The 15448-nt window shown below is 48.0% G+C and overlaps 1 long non-coding RNA gene across 1 annotated transcript in view; it reads right to left on the reverse strand.

The window, feature by feature from the left end:
* Positions 1 to 15062, reverse strand: part of LOC138766047 (uncharacterized) — a 75788-nt gene extending 60726 nt beyond the window's left edge. Inside the window, exon 1 of the long non-coding RNA XR_011358671.1 lies at positions 14963 to 15062. This is a non-coding gene — a long non-coding RNA (uncharacterized lncRNA). The remainder of the gene's footprint in view (positions 1 to 14962) is intronic.
* Between the last annotated feature and the right edge of the window lie 386 nt (positions 15063 to 15448).

Raw genomic sequence — 15448 nt, forward strand, 5'->3', positions numbered from 1 at the left:
GAGAGGCACGAGAGACGAGGCCAACAGCCATCATGGGTTGATGTCATCAGAATTCTTAGGGTCCTATTAGACAAAGCAATTTTTACCAATTAGCGATCGCAAACTAGATTTTTTATCGTAAACCTGAAATCGTTCACCATATTACACAGAATCGTAATCGTTAGCTATGATCGTTGCATTGATCATTGCTACGATCGTTTACTCCATCTGATCAGTGCAATTACACTGAACGATTAGTGAACGAATGTGGAAATTACAGCGAACGATTAGCGAACAATTAGCGAACGATTAACAATGATTTTAGTGCCAGATCTAAATCAACGATCAACGACACATGAACGATTTTTCGATTGTTGCCTGCAATCACACAGGACGATTATCGTTAAAATTTTAACACAATAACGATTTTCCACACAATGATCGTCTTGTGTAATAGGGCCCTGAAGGCAGCAGTGGGTCTAACACACTATGTTCACACAACGTAAGTTTTGCATTAATCACGGCTGTGATTAATACAAAAGTTACGAGCACTGAAGTCTGAGGGAATCCTGGCCAGAGTGTATACACACAGCATACACTCCAGCCGGGATCCCTAGCGGCCACACGAAAAACTGACATGTCAGTTTTGTGTGGCCGCTATTCATTGAATAGCAGCCGCACAAGCCTGACAGGTCACACAATGGAGAGTGCGGTTCCGGCAGCACTCTTCATTGTCAGCTATGGTGAATTGGGATGGAGGCGCATGCGGATGCCCCAGCATCCCAATTCAGCACAAATTAAGATCATCCAGCTGGTACTGTAGTACTAACCGGGATGATCTTCACTGACACCGCCCGTTCTTTGAACCGGTCGGGTCACAGAACGGCCGGTGTATCACACAGTGTGAACCCGGCCTAAGGCACCCATTCGTGCTTCGTTTGCACCCGCATCCCAATTCATATTGCACACAATGGAGAGTGCGGCCAGAGCAGCACTTTCCATTTTGTAAACTTACAGGTCCGTGTGGCTGCTATTCAATGAATAGCGGCCACACAAAACTGACATGTCAGTTTTTCATGTGGACAGTTGGAATCCCGGCCTCAGTGTTTACTATGTGTTTTTGCAATTTACAACTACGGCCGTGAGTAATACAAAAGATACGTTGTGTGAACTTAGTCTTAGGTCTATGGGGCTCTCTCGACCAACCACTACGGGTGATGTCGGTTTAGATTGGTGCTTCTCGATTCCAGTCCTCAGGCCTCACCAACAGGTCATGTTTTGAGGATATCCCATACAAAGAACACCTGTGGTAATACCTGATGCACTGAGTATAATTATATCACCTGTGAAATCCTTAAAACCTGACCTGTTGGTGCCCATGAGGACTAGAATTGAGAAACAGTGCCCTAGAGAACACAGGAACACTCGGCCATGCCAATCAAAACCAATCAATGTATTATTAATCAGCTGCAGAGTGTGAACATAGCCCTTTGGTTTTTCTCTACTTTTAGCTACAAATACAATATAGTGTGAGAACCTGAGCCGCGAGCTGCTATATGTTAGTCACACTTTGTTTGCATAGCTCTGCCCTTCAGAAAATAAAAGAAAAAAAACACCAAACAGGTAATTTAAAACTGTCCGGGGTGTTTCCACAACAGAGCGTCCGTAGCTGGAATCTTCACAGGTAGTTAGCTATATGTATGTCAGTAAGATCAAGTGACGGGTTCACACTCCCCCTGCCATTACATTCATAGAAGCTGTCATACTTGGGCTCAGGTGACACCGCAGGGGAATCATTCCACACCAGTAACACCAGTAACATCAGGGAGATGGTTCTACATCAAACATTTATGAAGCTGGAGCCTGTCATGAAGACATATGCTGGTGCTCAGGGCAGACTCTGCTTGCTGTCAGTCAGTAGAAACCTTCTTTAGTTACTTTACACGAGAGCAGGTCTGAATACATTACAGTTATTACAGGATTATACAATATACAGAAACACAGTGTGAACACGGTCTATGAAGTCATATTCTTCCAAGATGGCTCCAACTAGATTAATCATTGGGTTAATGTTTACCATGAAGGAGAAGATTACTGGAATCACATGCAGTTTGACCTCATCCTGAAACACAATGATGATCAATGAGTTTTATTACTGTTAATAACCTGATAGCATGTCTGTTTATTTTCTCCACCTTTCCACACACAGGTTTCAGCTTCTGATTTAGACATCACAGGGCTGGGGTCGTCCATAATCAGATAGAACGTAGCTGATACATTCCCATTAAATTTGCCCAGTCAATGGACTGTCTGTAATGGTCCCTTTACACCGTGCGATTATCATTCAAATTTTTGTGACAACAATCGCTTTGAGTGTACGATCACCCTATGTGTGTTGCTATTTACACCCTTTGCAAAAGCCTGTACTTTTAAGTAAGAATGGTAATGTAGTAGTACCAGAGTTTTGCCACAAGATGTCGTTGTTATAACTACGTATATTCAGATATTACACAGCTGTAGGAACCAAAGGGTTATTGTTTTGTTCATGTACCACATGGGTCTGTACACCAATCAGAGTTCTTTCCTCTTCTCATCTATCTTCTCTCTCTTTACTTCTTCACACACACTCCTCACCCACTCACAGCACAGTTTACGCATGCTGTAGGAAGGAAGTCACATGGGTAGAGGAAGTGTAGGGTTTTTTGCCTTTGGATTCTGTAGAGGAAGGACGCAAGATAGAACACTCTCTACAGCAGTCCAGTTGGGCCCTGGCTCCTGCCAGGTCCCCAGTCTAAGTTGAGGTCTAGACAGACAGCACATGCATCTAGACACAGTTTCTCTTTAAGTAACTTCACTCCACACTATGCAGTGTTAAGCTGGGTTCACACTATGTATATTTGAGGCTGTATTTGGTCCTCATGTCAGGTCCTCATAGCAACCCAAACCAGGAGTGGATTGAAAACACAGAAAGGATCTGTTCACACAATGGTGAAATTGAGTGGATGGCCGCCATATAACAGTAAATAACGGCCATTATTTCAATACCACAGCCGTTGTTTTAAAATAACAGCAAATATTTGCCATTAAATGATGGCCATCCACTCAATTACAACATTATGTGAACAGAGCCTTTCTGTGTTTTCAATCCACTCCTGGTTTTGGTTGCTATACAGCCTCACAAATACAGCCTCAAATATACATAGTGTGAACCCAGCCTTAGGATGCGTTCACACGTACAGGATCTGCAGCAGATTTAATGGCGCAGATTTGAAGTTGCAGATTCAATGCAAACCAACTCTAGGCCATCAAATCTGCTGCAGATTCAAATCTATGCCTGCAGATCTGCTGCAGATCCTGTACGTGTGAACGCACTCTTAAGCTACAACTAGAGAGGACAAGTCAGGGATCATCCTAACCCAAGCCGTGGACAAAGAGGAACACAGTGCAGGACAGTATCCACAAAGAAGTAAAGGAACTGATCCGGATACAGCAAAGTTGCTAGAAGCCTATGCACTCTATCTCGCAGCGCGAGTGTCATCAGAGAACTCTGACCACTCTGATCATCCCAGGTAACAAGGTCTGGAGCTTTTGTCACCCTCTAGGACGGGTCATCCAACAATGGTGGGCAATATGTGGGGCAAAGACCAAAAGAGTCAAAACACAGGCACAAGTATTCTCTCTACTCTCAAGTATTCTACTTATTCTACCTCTGAAGTTCCGGCAGAGCACAGTACTACTTGGGTGGGGACTCTCTCGACATCATCCTCTCTACTCTTCTGATCCTTTTTTTCTACTTCTCATCACGCAACTCAGTCAGCACGACTGTAACACTCCTTCAACTCTCGGTGCAGATCTGGACTCTAAAGTATTAAGCAACTTATCAAGTGTAAAGTGTATCAAGGCAAAGCTGTATTATCTGCTGCCTACCTCAAGTATCTTCACAGTAAACAAGATTATATTTATGCTAAAGAGACTCTGTCATTCTTCACTAAGCACTGACACAGGAAATACACCTTACTTGGGTCATCTCCCCTTTCTGTGGGTGGCAGTACAAATAGTCCTGGTGGGTCACTACTCCACTCCGGACCACCGTGATAACTACCCAAGGAACCCCGCAACAGCCCAGCAGGTCACTGTCCACAGGGGAATAAGGTATAGCAAGCCTACTAAAATAAAAGCAGGTGTGCCAGCATACCTGTGTACCCAACCGACACTGGCCTCACAACAAACTACCACCGGGCAGAGCTATATCTCTGCCAATCACTACATTAGTGGAGTCATGCTGTACCAGCTAGCTTGTGACCAGCCGTCTATCCCTGCTCACCGGCGGGGCATACACAATAGGCTTAAAGGGGTAGTGCGGCGCTAAGAAATTATTCACAAAATAACACACATTACAAAGTTATACAACTTTGTAATGTATGTTATGTATGTGAATCGCCCCCTTCCCCGTGTTCCCCCACCTTCGCACGTGGACCCGGAAGTGTAGTGTACCATACATACCTGACACACGTCGTCCCCATCCCCGATCTTCTGTCAACGACATAATCTTCGGGAGGCCGGCCGAATCGCTGCAGCCGTCCCTGATGCCGGCCCCCCTCTGCCGCGTCATTGGCTGCTCAGCCGCGATTGGCTGAGCATAACTGTGCTCAGCCAATCGCGGCTGAGCAGCTGATGATGCGGACGCGGGGGTGGGGGAACATGGGGAAGGGGGCGATTCACATACATAACATACATTACGAAGTTGTATAACTTTGTAATGTGTGTTATTTTGTGAATAATTTCTTAGCGCCGCACTTCCCCTTTAATCGATCTTAAAACGATTGTAATAACCATTTTGTCAAACGACTTATCAATCCATCTAAACACTGATCGTTATAAAAAACACATTGTTACTTTGAAATCTTTAATTATCGCTCTGTGTAAAGCACCATAAGGGCAGATATGATCCCTCCTCGCCCTCTTTTATTCCCAATGAGTAATAGACCTGGACAGGGAGGCCCATTTATTATATCACTATACGGCCATGTTCACACAACGATTTTCAGCGGCTGTTAATTGATACTCCAAATTATGGTAGTCGTTTAACAATGACGGCAGTTGGTGCATTATTTTAGTTTAGGTTGATGACACTCTTTGAGTGTGGCTAATTTTAAAAGGTCCATTGTATTTAATTGAAAAGATGTTGAAAGGACAGTGAAAAAATCTATGCGTGAACAACGTAAAATAGCGGCCATTGTTTGCTAAATAATGACCACAACACGAACATTAATTTGATGATCGCTGCAGACAGCCATTGTTGTTCTATGCATTGTGAACTAATGGCCGTTGTTTCCATAGACGTGGTGGGCATTAGGTGGTGTGAAGACCCAAAGTCAATACACGGGCACAAGTATTTTCTTCTTCTTCTAAATATTCTTCTACTTCATCCCGGCAGAGCACAGTACTACTTGGGTTGGGACTCTCACGAAATCCTCCTCTCTTCTCCTCTGATTCTTTGTATCTCTCAACACGCTACTCAGTCGGCACGACTGTACTCCTCACTGTATCCCTATCACAGATCTGGTTGCTGTATTGGCAAGTGTCTTATCAAGTGCTTTATCAAGGGAACTATCAAGTGTATTGCACCCTGTTAAAACAAATCTGTATAACTTGCTGCACACAAGTACTTTTCAAGATTATTTATGATAAAGAGACTCTGTGATTCTTCAACTCACACCGACACAGTGTACACCACATCCTTGGGACGTTTCCCCTTTCTGTGGGTGGCAGTTCCAATAGTCCAGGAGGGTCACCACACCACTCCGGCCCACCGTGATATCATCTTAAGGGAACCAGTAGCAGCCCTGCAGGACACTGTCCCCAGGGGAACAAGGTACAACCAGCCTTCTAAACTAAAACAGGCGTGCCAACACACCTGTGTGCCCAACCGGCACTGGCGTCACAACATAACATCTTAAGGCCCGCTGTATCTCGGCCAACCACCATAGATCTGGCGTCACACCTCAACATCTAGCAAGTGACCGGCTTGACAATGTAATCTACAAATGAAACCATATATTTTTTCCTATTACTACTAGCATAGAGGGAGGAACAAGCTTGTCCGGTTTAAAAAACCCTTTCCTATACCCTATAGTGAATACTGAGACCTCACAATACTGAGATCTTTTCCCACATGGCACAGATGAATCATTTATTTGTATGGTCAACGGGATTGTCGATAGATCTCTTCATTGACTCACAGAGACATTTTAAAATATTGATTGGTCGGAGTCTGGGTGTTCAAACCCCACCGATCATTAGAGCCAGGAGAAGGGCATAGCTGTGCTCCTCTCTCCCTGGCTTGTTGTGATCACCATCTTGATGTAAAAGACAGGACACATAGGGGGAGATTGATCAAACTGGTGTAAAGTAGAACTGGCTCAGTTGCCCCTAGCAACCAGTCAGATTCCACTTTTCATTCCTCACAGATTCTTTGAAAAATGAAAGATGGAATCTGATTGGTCGCTAGGGACAACTAAGCCAATTCTACTTTACACCAGTTTGATAAATCTCCCCCATAGACTTAGACAATAGACACTGTCACCTGCAGTGAGAAGGGAAAGGTTGCAAGCTGGGGAGTGAAGTGCTAGGCCAAGAGCTTCTCTCTAAAGATTAGTGGGGGGTCCCAACCCCCAGACCCTGATTGATGAAAAATTTTGACATGTTTCTAAGACATGCCTGAATTTTTTTTACCATATATTGATGGTATTAGACACAGCATTTTTCTTTTTATTAAAAACTGCTACTGCAACTTTTTGAGCCAAAGTCAGAAGTAGATCCAACAAGGAGGATAAATTGAAATCCTTACTTTCCCATATTTCCTATTCTTTTTTAATTCACTTCTAGCTTTAAAGAGTCACTGTCGTATTTTTTTTTTTGCAGAAATCAATAGTCCAGGCGATTTTAAGAAACTTTGTAATTGGGTTTATTATCCAAATCTGCCATTATCTGCATGTAAAAAGCCTTTTCCCAGGTCCCCCCCTCCTTCCTCTTTTTCATCCACTCCAAAAAATCTGAAAATTGTGACTTGTTGCAGGAGACGTCCCCTGTCTGCTCTAGGGAGAGGGGAGGGGGGAGGAGGAAGGAGGGAGTTAGCCGGCAGCAGAAAGCAGATAACAGAGGATTACAGGCACAGAGCTGGGTGACAGCTGTAATCCGAGCTCAGACAGGTCACTGGTGACTGTCACAGGAGATATCCCGTGAGGGATTTGTAGATTAACTCTTTGTTGTCCTGTTTTGGTCTTTTCTTTAGCTCTCTCCATAGGAGAACAATGAAGACAGGGGGGAGAGCTTCAAACTGCATCTTCATGATAAAAATGCATTTTTCGGATAATAAACCCAATTACAAAGTTTCTTAAAATCGCATGGACTATTGATTTCTGCAAAAAAAATTTCACGACAGTGACACTTTAACTAAAAAAAAAATCCCTGATTGTGTGTGAAGGGAAGCAAACTGTAAATTCTTCCTTTCAAGACAGGAGCCCTTTGTAATTAGTTGTCTGACCCTTTAATTGTTTGTATCTGAGAAACAGTTTTGTCTGCTCTGACTGTATTTAAGCAGACATATATATGTTGTTTAGTTAACACTAGATACTTGTTTGTCCTGTTTTTATTGTAGATGTTGCTGGGTGAGGGGCCCTGATGTCATGTTGGATTACAGTGGTTGGCACCAGGGATGTGATAAGACAGGCTGGTATACGCATAACCTGTAGGTGGTGAGCAATGGAACTCAAGGAAGACTGGAAATGGGTCTGATTTTGGGGCAATCTTTAGTACTGCGGGCTGGTAGCAGCGAATGGTGTTGGAGGGTAATATAGCTTCTTTACTTAGGGTTCTTTTGCATGTGGCAGTGCAAGGACGCAAGTGAGTTATTTGCAGTGCCTTTAGAAGACACAGTAAATCACGCTTCCAGGCTGCACGAATGATCACTGTATCGTTTGTGCAGCCATTTAAATATATTATTGTCCGATGTGTATCTCCTGTTTACACAGGAGCATCAAAAAAAGATGCGCTCAGCCAATGGGCGGCCATTCCTCTGCTGATCGCCAACACTTATGCATGGGCGATTGGCATTTATAGCAACAATCTGTAACGCCTGGAGTAGTGGATCCACTGGGCCGACACTAGCGATGGCACAAAACCGCACCAAAGAGCGCAGTCTAAGAAGCCGCTGGTTTTCACCAGAGCCCGCCGCAAGGCGGGATGGGCTTGCTGCGGCAAGCGATCCCCAGGTCGCTACCCCTGGTTTGGTTGCTAGTGACAGCAGGCGAGGCGAGGCAGGAGCAGTAGGCAGGAGATGGTGCTGGCAGAGGTCTGTAGGCGTAGCCGCAGATGACAGGCTGAACACAGGAGCAATAGTGTGACAGAGGAGCAGGAACCAGGAACAAGGACTGGGGACCAGGTAGCGGACAGGAATCAGGAACAAGGACTAGGGACCAGGTAGCGGACAGGAATCAGGAACAAGGACTAGGCACCAGGTAGCGGACAGGAATCAGGAACAACAGGGAGCTGGGCCAAACGCTATGGGAAGCATGTAGAGGCTCCAACACCTGGAAGGGGGCAGGGCTGGAACTTATAGGGCAGTGATTGACATCAAGCCAATTAGGAGCGCACTGCCCCTTTAAATCTGAGACAGCCGGCGCAGCGATGGTCAGGAGCGCGGTGAGTTGAGGCGCCCCCCGGGGCCGAAGCAACAGCAGCGCCGGGTCCCTGCATATGGACACCGGCTGCTGCAGAAGTGGGAGAGAGGGTGTGGCGGCGGTCCGGAGCATGGGACGCCGCCGTGGCCCTAACAGTACCCCCTCCCTTTGGCCTCCCCCTCTTTCTGGTCTGCAAGAATTCCTTGATGAGATCCCGATCCAGGATATTAGATTCGGGTTCCCAGGATCTCTCCTCAGGACCAAAACCTCTCCAGTCCACTAGGAAGAAACGTCTTCCTCTGACAGTTTTCATCGCTAGGATGTCTTCAACAATGTATACGTCGTCAGAGACGGCTTGTGGAGTGGAGGACGAAGCTTTACTGGAGAATCAGTTGAGGACCACTGGCTTCAAGAGGGAGACATGGAAGGAGTTCGGGATTCGCATAGTAGGGGGTAGACTGAGTTTGTAGGTGACTGGGTTAATGCGTTTTAGCACTGAGAAAGGACCAAGAAATCGAGGACCCAACTTGTAGCTGGGAATCTTGAGACGGACATACTTGGCCGAGAGCCATACTTTGTCACCTGGGAGAAAGTTTGTGGCAGGTCTCCTCTTCTTATCTGCCTGGTCCTTCATGCGTTCAGAGGCTTTGAATAAGGACTGTCGAGTCTGTTCCCAGATCGACTGAAGGTTAGAGATCAATTCCTCCACGGCAGGAACCTCAGATGATGGAGAGAGAGGCAGAGGAGAACGAGGGTGATGCCCGTAGACCACATAGAAAGGAGACTTGCCTGTGGAACTCGAGTCCAGATGGTTATAAGAAAACTCTGCCCATGGAAGTAGATCGGACCAGTTGTCTTGGCGGCTGGAAACAAAATGACGTAGGTAGTTACCCAGGATCTGATTGACTCTCTCCACTTGCCCGTTGGTCTGGGGATGATAGGCAGATGAGAAGTCCAGCTTCACTTGGAGCTGCGAGCAGAGGGCACGCCAAAACTTGGAGACAAATTGAGAGCCTCGGTCGGACACAATGTGAAGAGGAAGTCCATGCAGGCGGAAGATGTGTCGGAAGAACAACTGAGCCAGAAGGGGAGCAGAGGGTAGTCCAGGAAGGGCCACGAAGTGAGCCATTTTAGAGAAGCGGTCAGTCACCACCCAAATGACTGTATTGCCCGCGGATGGAGGTAGGTCCGTGATGAAGTCCATCCCTATGTGGTGCCAGGGACAGTCCGGGACTGGCAAGGGCAAAAGTAGGCTGGCAGGTCTTTGACGGGGTGACTTGTTCCTGGCACAGACTGCGCAGGAAGCCACAAAGTCCTTGACATCCTGAAGGAGACTGGGCCACAAGTAGTGACGGGAGATCAATTGCCCGATCTTTTGAGCTCCCGGATGCCCGGCCACCAAAGAGGAATGACCCCACTTCAAGATGCGTTTTCGGAGTGCGGGGCGCACATAAGTCTTACCGGGAGGCAGTCTCTGCAGAGTAGAAGTGGCAACTGGTACTAGGCGATCGGGAGGTATTATGTGACGAGGGGATTCCTCTTGCCCCATGACATCGGATGCTCGGGATAATGCATCAGCCTTTATATTCTTCTCGGCTGGACGGAAATGAATAGTAAAGTTGAACCGTGAGAAGAAGAGGGACCACCTGGCCTGCCGGGGATTGAGGCGTTGAGCCGATTGGAGGTAGAGGAGGTTCTTGTGGTCCGGATGTCTAGCCCCCTCTAGGAGATGACGCCACTCCTCCAGTGCCAACTTAATAGCCAGGAGTTCACGGTCTCCAATCGTATAGTTCCTCTCGGCAGGGGAGAAAGTCTTAGAAAAAAACCCGCAGGTTCTGGTCTTGCCTGATGTGTCCCTTTGCATGAGGATGGCTCCTGCGCCCACAGAAGATGCATCGACTTCAAGAGAAAACGGCTTGGAGACATCCGGACGGACTAGAGCAGGAGCAGAGGCAAAGGCAGACTTTAGGCTATTGAAGGCTTGTTCGGCCTCTGGAGGCCAACATCTGGGATCCGCCTTCTTCTTGGTGAGAGCCACTATGGGTGCGACCAGGGTAGAGAAGTGAGGGATGAACTGCCGATAGTAGTTGGCAAATCCAAGGAAACGTTGGATAGCTCTAAGTCCCACAGGACGTGGCCACTGGAGAACCGCTGAGAGCTTGGCTGGATCCATCTGTAGGCCCTGGTCGGAGACAATGTATCCAAGAAACGGCAGGCTGCACTGATGGAAAACGCACTTCTCCAGCTTGGCATACAAATGGTTGGCCCGTAGTCTTCGTAGAACCTGCCGTACATGTGACACCTGGGTCTGCTGGTCGTGGGAGAAGACCAGGATGTCGTCAAGATAGACAATGACGCAGACATAGAGGAGATCGCGGAATATATCATTCACAAATTCCTGGAAGACCACTGGGGCGTTGCATAGGCCGAATGGCATGACCAGATATTCGTAGTGCCCATCTCTGGTGTTGAAAGTGGTCTTCCACTCGTCTCCTTCACGAATACGGATCAAGTTATACGCTCCCCTGAGATCCAGCTTGAAGATAATCCTAGCTCCACGGAGACGGTCGAATAGTTCGGGGATTAGCGGAAGAGGATAGCGGTTCTTGACAGTCACCTTATTTAAGCCCCGGTAGTCTATGCATGGGCGGAGGGAACCATCCTTCTTCTGCACAAAGAAAAATCCAGCGCCAGCGGGAGACGTGGACTTACGGATGAAGCCCTTCTGTAAGTTCTCCCGGATGTAGGAGGACATGGCTTCAATCTCGGGCAGAGAGAGAGGGTATACTCGACCACGTGGAGGAGAAGTTCCTGGAAGAAGGTCTATAGGGCAATCATGGGGCCGATGAGGTGGTAGAGAGTCTGCCTCCTTGGCCGAGAAGACATCAACGAAGTCTTGGTATTCCTCTGGTAGTCCGGATAGAGGCTTGGCGTAAGCAGGTGACCTCGTAGAGCACTTGGGTTGAGGAGACCTCAGACACCGATTTGGACAGTCCTGACCCCAGCTGAGAACCTCCCCAGTTCTCCAGTCCAGCTTAGGGGTATGTAATTGCAGCCAAGGGAGACCCAGCAGGATGTTGGAAGAGGAATGGCGCAAGATGTAGAAGGAGATCCTCTCCTGATGTAAGGCGCCCACCTGGAGGACTAGAGGTGCAGTCTGGCAGTGCACAGCTTCGGTAAGAATCTCGCCCGTGACCGAAGAGATAGACCGGGGTTGGGCTAGCTGGATCACGGGTAGCCGCCATCTTTGGACCAACGAAGCAGAAATGAAACTGCCAGCAGCGCCAGAGTCGATGAGGGCAGTAGTCTGGATGGAGACTGGCATAGTCAACCTTGGAGAGGTGGCATTCACACCTAGGGAGGCCTCTCCCACCGGACCTAGGTGCGAGCGTTTCCCGGACGCTGAGGACGTTGGGGACATCTCTGCCGATAGTGATCAGCGCCACCGCAATAGAGGCAGAGATTCAGCTCCAGTCGACGGGCCCTCTCCTCAGTCGTCAGGCGAGCTCGTTCCACCTGCATAGGAACTTCTGGAGACGACTGGGGCATAGGAGCAACGGGATTCTGGAACACCGGTGCCAGCAGGGGATGGTGACGGGGCAGACTCAAACGCCGTTCTTGCCGGACCTCCTCCTCTCTCTCGGAAAACCTGGTGTAGACTCTGGTAGCCAGTAGAATGATGCTGTACGGCTGCAGTCAGTTGTTGGATCAGCTGTGACTGTTGCTGGATCTGTTGAGCCTGTAGGGCGACCACTCGGGCTACTTCACGGATATCAGGCACCTCACCGGGATCCATGGTTGGAGCCTACTGTAACGCCTGGAGTAGTGGATCCACTGGGCCGACACTAGCGATGGCACAAAACCGCACCAGGGAGCGGAGTCTAAGGGGCCGCTGGTTTTCACCAGAGCCCGCCGCAAGGAGGGATGGGCTTGCTGCGGCAGGTGACCCCCAGGTCGCTAACCCTGGTTTGGTTGCTAGTGACAGCAGGCGAGGCAGGAGCAGTAGGCAGGAGATGGTGCTGGCAGAGGTCTGTAGGCGTAGCCGCAGGTGACAGGCTGAACACAGGAGCGATAGTGTGACAGAGGAGCAGGAACCAGGAACAAGGACTGGGGACCAGGTAGCGGACAGGAATCAGGAACAAGGACTAGGGACCAGGTAGCGGACAGGAATCAGGAACAACAGGGAGCTGGGCCAAACGCTATGGGAAGCATGTAGAGGCTCCAACACCTGGAAGGGGGCAGGGCTGGAACTTATAGGGGAGTGATTGACATCAAGCCAATTAGGAGCGCACTGCCCCTTTAAATTTGAGACAGCCGGCGCGAGCGCGCCCTAGGAGGCGCGGACGCGCGCGCCGGCCGGCACAGCTACGGGCAGGAGCGCGGTGAGGTGAGGCGCCCCCAGGGGCCGAAGCAACAGCAGCGCCGGGTCCCTGCATATGGACACCGGCTGCTGCAGAAGTGGGAGAGAGGGTGCGGCGGCGGTCCGGAGCACGGGACGCCGCCGTGGCCCTAACACAATCCTTGTCAATAGCGTTGGCTGAACCGTACTAATAGGTGACACAGGCCCCAGACCTAGTTACCTGGGATGAGCAGAGTGCTGAGGGTTTCCTGGCTGACATTCACGCTGCAAGATGGAGTTCATAGACTTTTTAGTAACTTTGCTCCACCCGGATGAGTTCCTAGCTCATTGTCTTTTGTAGTGGATACTGTCCTGCACGCTTGTAACTCCTAATCCACGGTGTGGGTTGAGATGATCTGTTGGCTATCTCCTGTTTACACAGGAGCATCAAAAAAAGATGCGTTCAGCCAATGGGCGGCCATTATTCTGCTGATCGCCACCACTTTTGCATGGGCGATTTCTAGCAACAATCCTTGTCAATAAAAGGCCCGTATAAAAGGTGCTTTAGTGACCAGCTGTATAGGTTTGCAGCCACTAAAGTGACTTGGGTGGGCTACGGTGCCATATTTTTAAAGGTCTCCAGTTTAAGCCCACACAGTTTAACCCTTTACATGCCACAGTCAAATCATGACCGGGTATGTAAGGAATCTGTGGGGTTCGGTCACCCCAGTGACAGCACAGGGACACTATTTGTGGAACTTATATCTCTCAGGTGTTCACTTAGGATTTTGTAGGAAGATATTAAAACAACATATTTTGGGTTCGAAAAGTATTAAGTATATAAAAAATGGCACCCAAAGCTAGAGATCAGAAAGCCTGCCAGTAAAAGAAGAATCAAATGGTAAAATATTTAAAAATGGAAAGAATTGCAGTGGGCAGGAAACTAATAGCATGGATACCATGGCAGAAAATGGTGCAGACTCACAAGAAAATAGTGCCGGCCGGGACAATAGCAACCCCATGGATGAGTAACTAAAAATCTAATCAATCAATTAATAGGAGATTTGTAAGCAAAAATAGGTGCAGAGATTTCCTTCATTAGAAGCCACTTAAACTCCATTTGCAATAGATGCAAGGATGTAAAACAAAGTGTCAGCTCATTGATTTTGAAGACGGATGTTGAAACGTTGTCTTTTGATAATACATGATTAAAGAACAATGTTATTTAGAGGGTAGAAATAGTTATTGTAACCTCATTAGATTCTCAATGAATCCAAGACCCTTTTAAGCAACATTTTTTTATGTTGAAAGTGTTAAAAAAAACAAAAAAAAAACAAGGGCTGCTGGGAATCTGATGTATAATAATGTAGAATATGTCTTTCCAGATTCTGTGGCAGAAACACTATGGGGGAGATTTATTAAACATGGTGTAAAGTGGAACTGGCTCAGTTGCCCCTAGCAACCAATCAGATTCCATCTTTCATTTTCCAAAGAGTCTGTGAGGAATGAAAGGTGGAATCTGAACACCATGTTTGATAAATCTCCCCCCAAGGGTCCTTTTATACGCACAGATAAGGGATTGTTTCTTTTAAATGATAGGCATTTAGACAAGAAAATAAATGGCTATGGAATGTTGTTAATGTGATCACAGTTGTATATTCGTAATTGCATTTGCATCTATAGGCTATGTTCACACAACGTATAGAGACCGGCCTGTTTTCTGTATGAAATACAGTGCTATACATTCAGCCACAAGGTGTCTCACTTACTTGAAAACTGCAGCCATTATTTGTTTGCTGGGGGGGTTTAAAGGGGTTGTCCGGCGAAAAAAATTATTCACAGAATAACACACATTACAAAGTTATACAACTTTGTAATGTATGTTATGTCTGTGAATGGCCCCCTTCCCCGTGTCCCACCACCCCCACCCGTGTACCCGGAAGTGTGGTGCGCTATACATTACCTGTCACGTGCCGACCACGGTCTCCGATCTTCAGTAGTGACGTCTTCTTCGGGAGGCCAGCGGATCTTCCCGAGTGCCGGCCGCCCTCTGCAGCGTCATCCGAAGCTCAGCCGCGATTGGCTGAGCATAACTGTGCTCAGCCAATCGCGGCTGAGCAGCTGATGACGTGGCCGCGTCATCAGCCGCTCAGCCGCGATTGGCTGAGCATCACTGTGCTCAGCCAATCGCGGCTGAGCGGCTGATGACGCGGCCACGTCATCAGCTGCTCAGCCGCGATTGGCTGAGCACAGTTATGCTCAGCCAATCGCGGCTGAGCTTCGGATGACGCTGCAGAGGGCGGCCGGCACTCGGGAAGATCCGCCGAACTTACGAAGAAGACGTCACTGCTGACGATCGGAGACCGTGGACGACACGACATGCGGTGAGTATAATGCACCACACTTCCGGGTCTAGCGTGGGTGGGGGGAAACACGGGGAAGGGGGCCA

Source organism: Dendropsophus ebraccatus, chromosome 10 (assembly GCF_027789765.1).
Source record: "Dendropsophus ebraccatus isolate aDenEbr1 chromosome 10, aDenEbr1.pat, whole genome shotgun sequence".
Taxonomy (NCBI): Eukaryota; Metazoa; Chordata; class Amphibia; order Anura; family Hylidae; genus Dendropsophus; species Dendropsophus ebraccatus.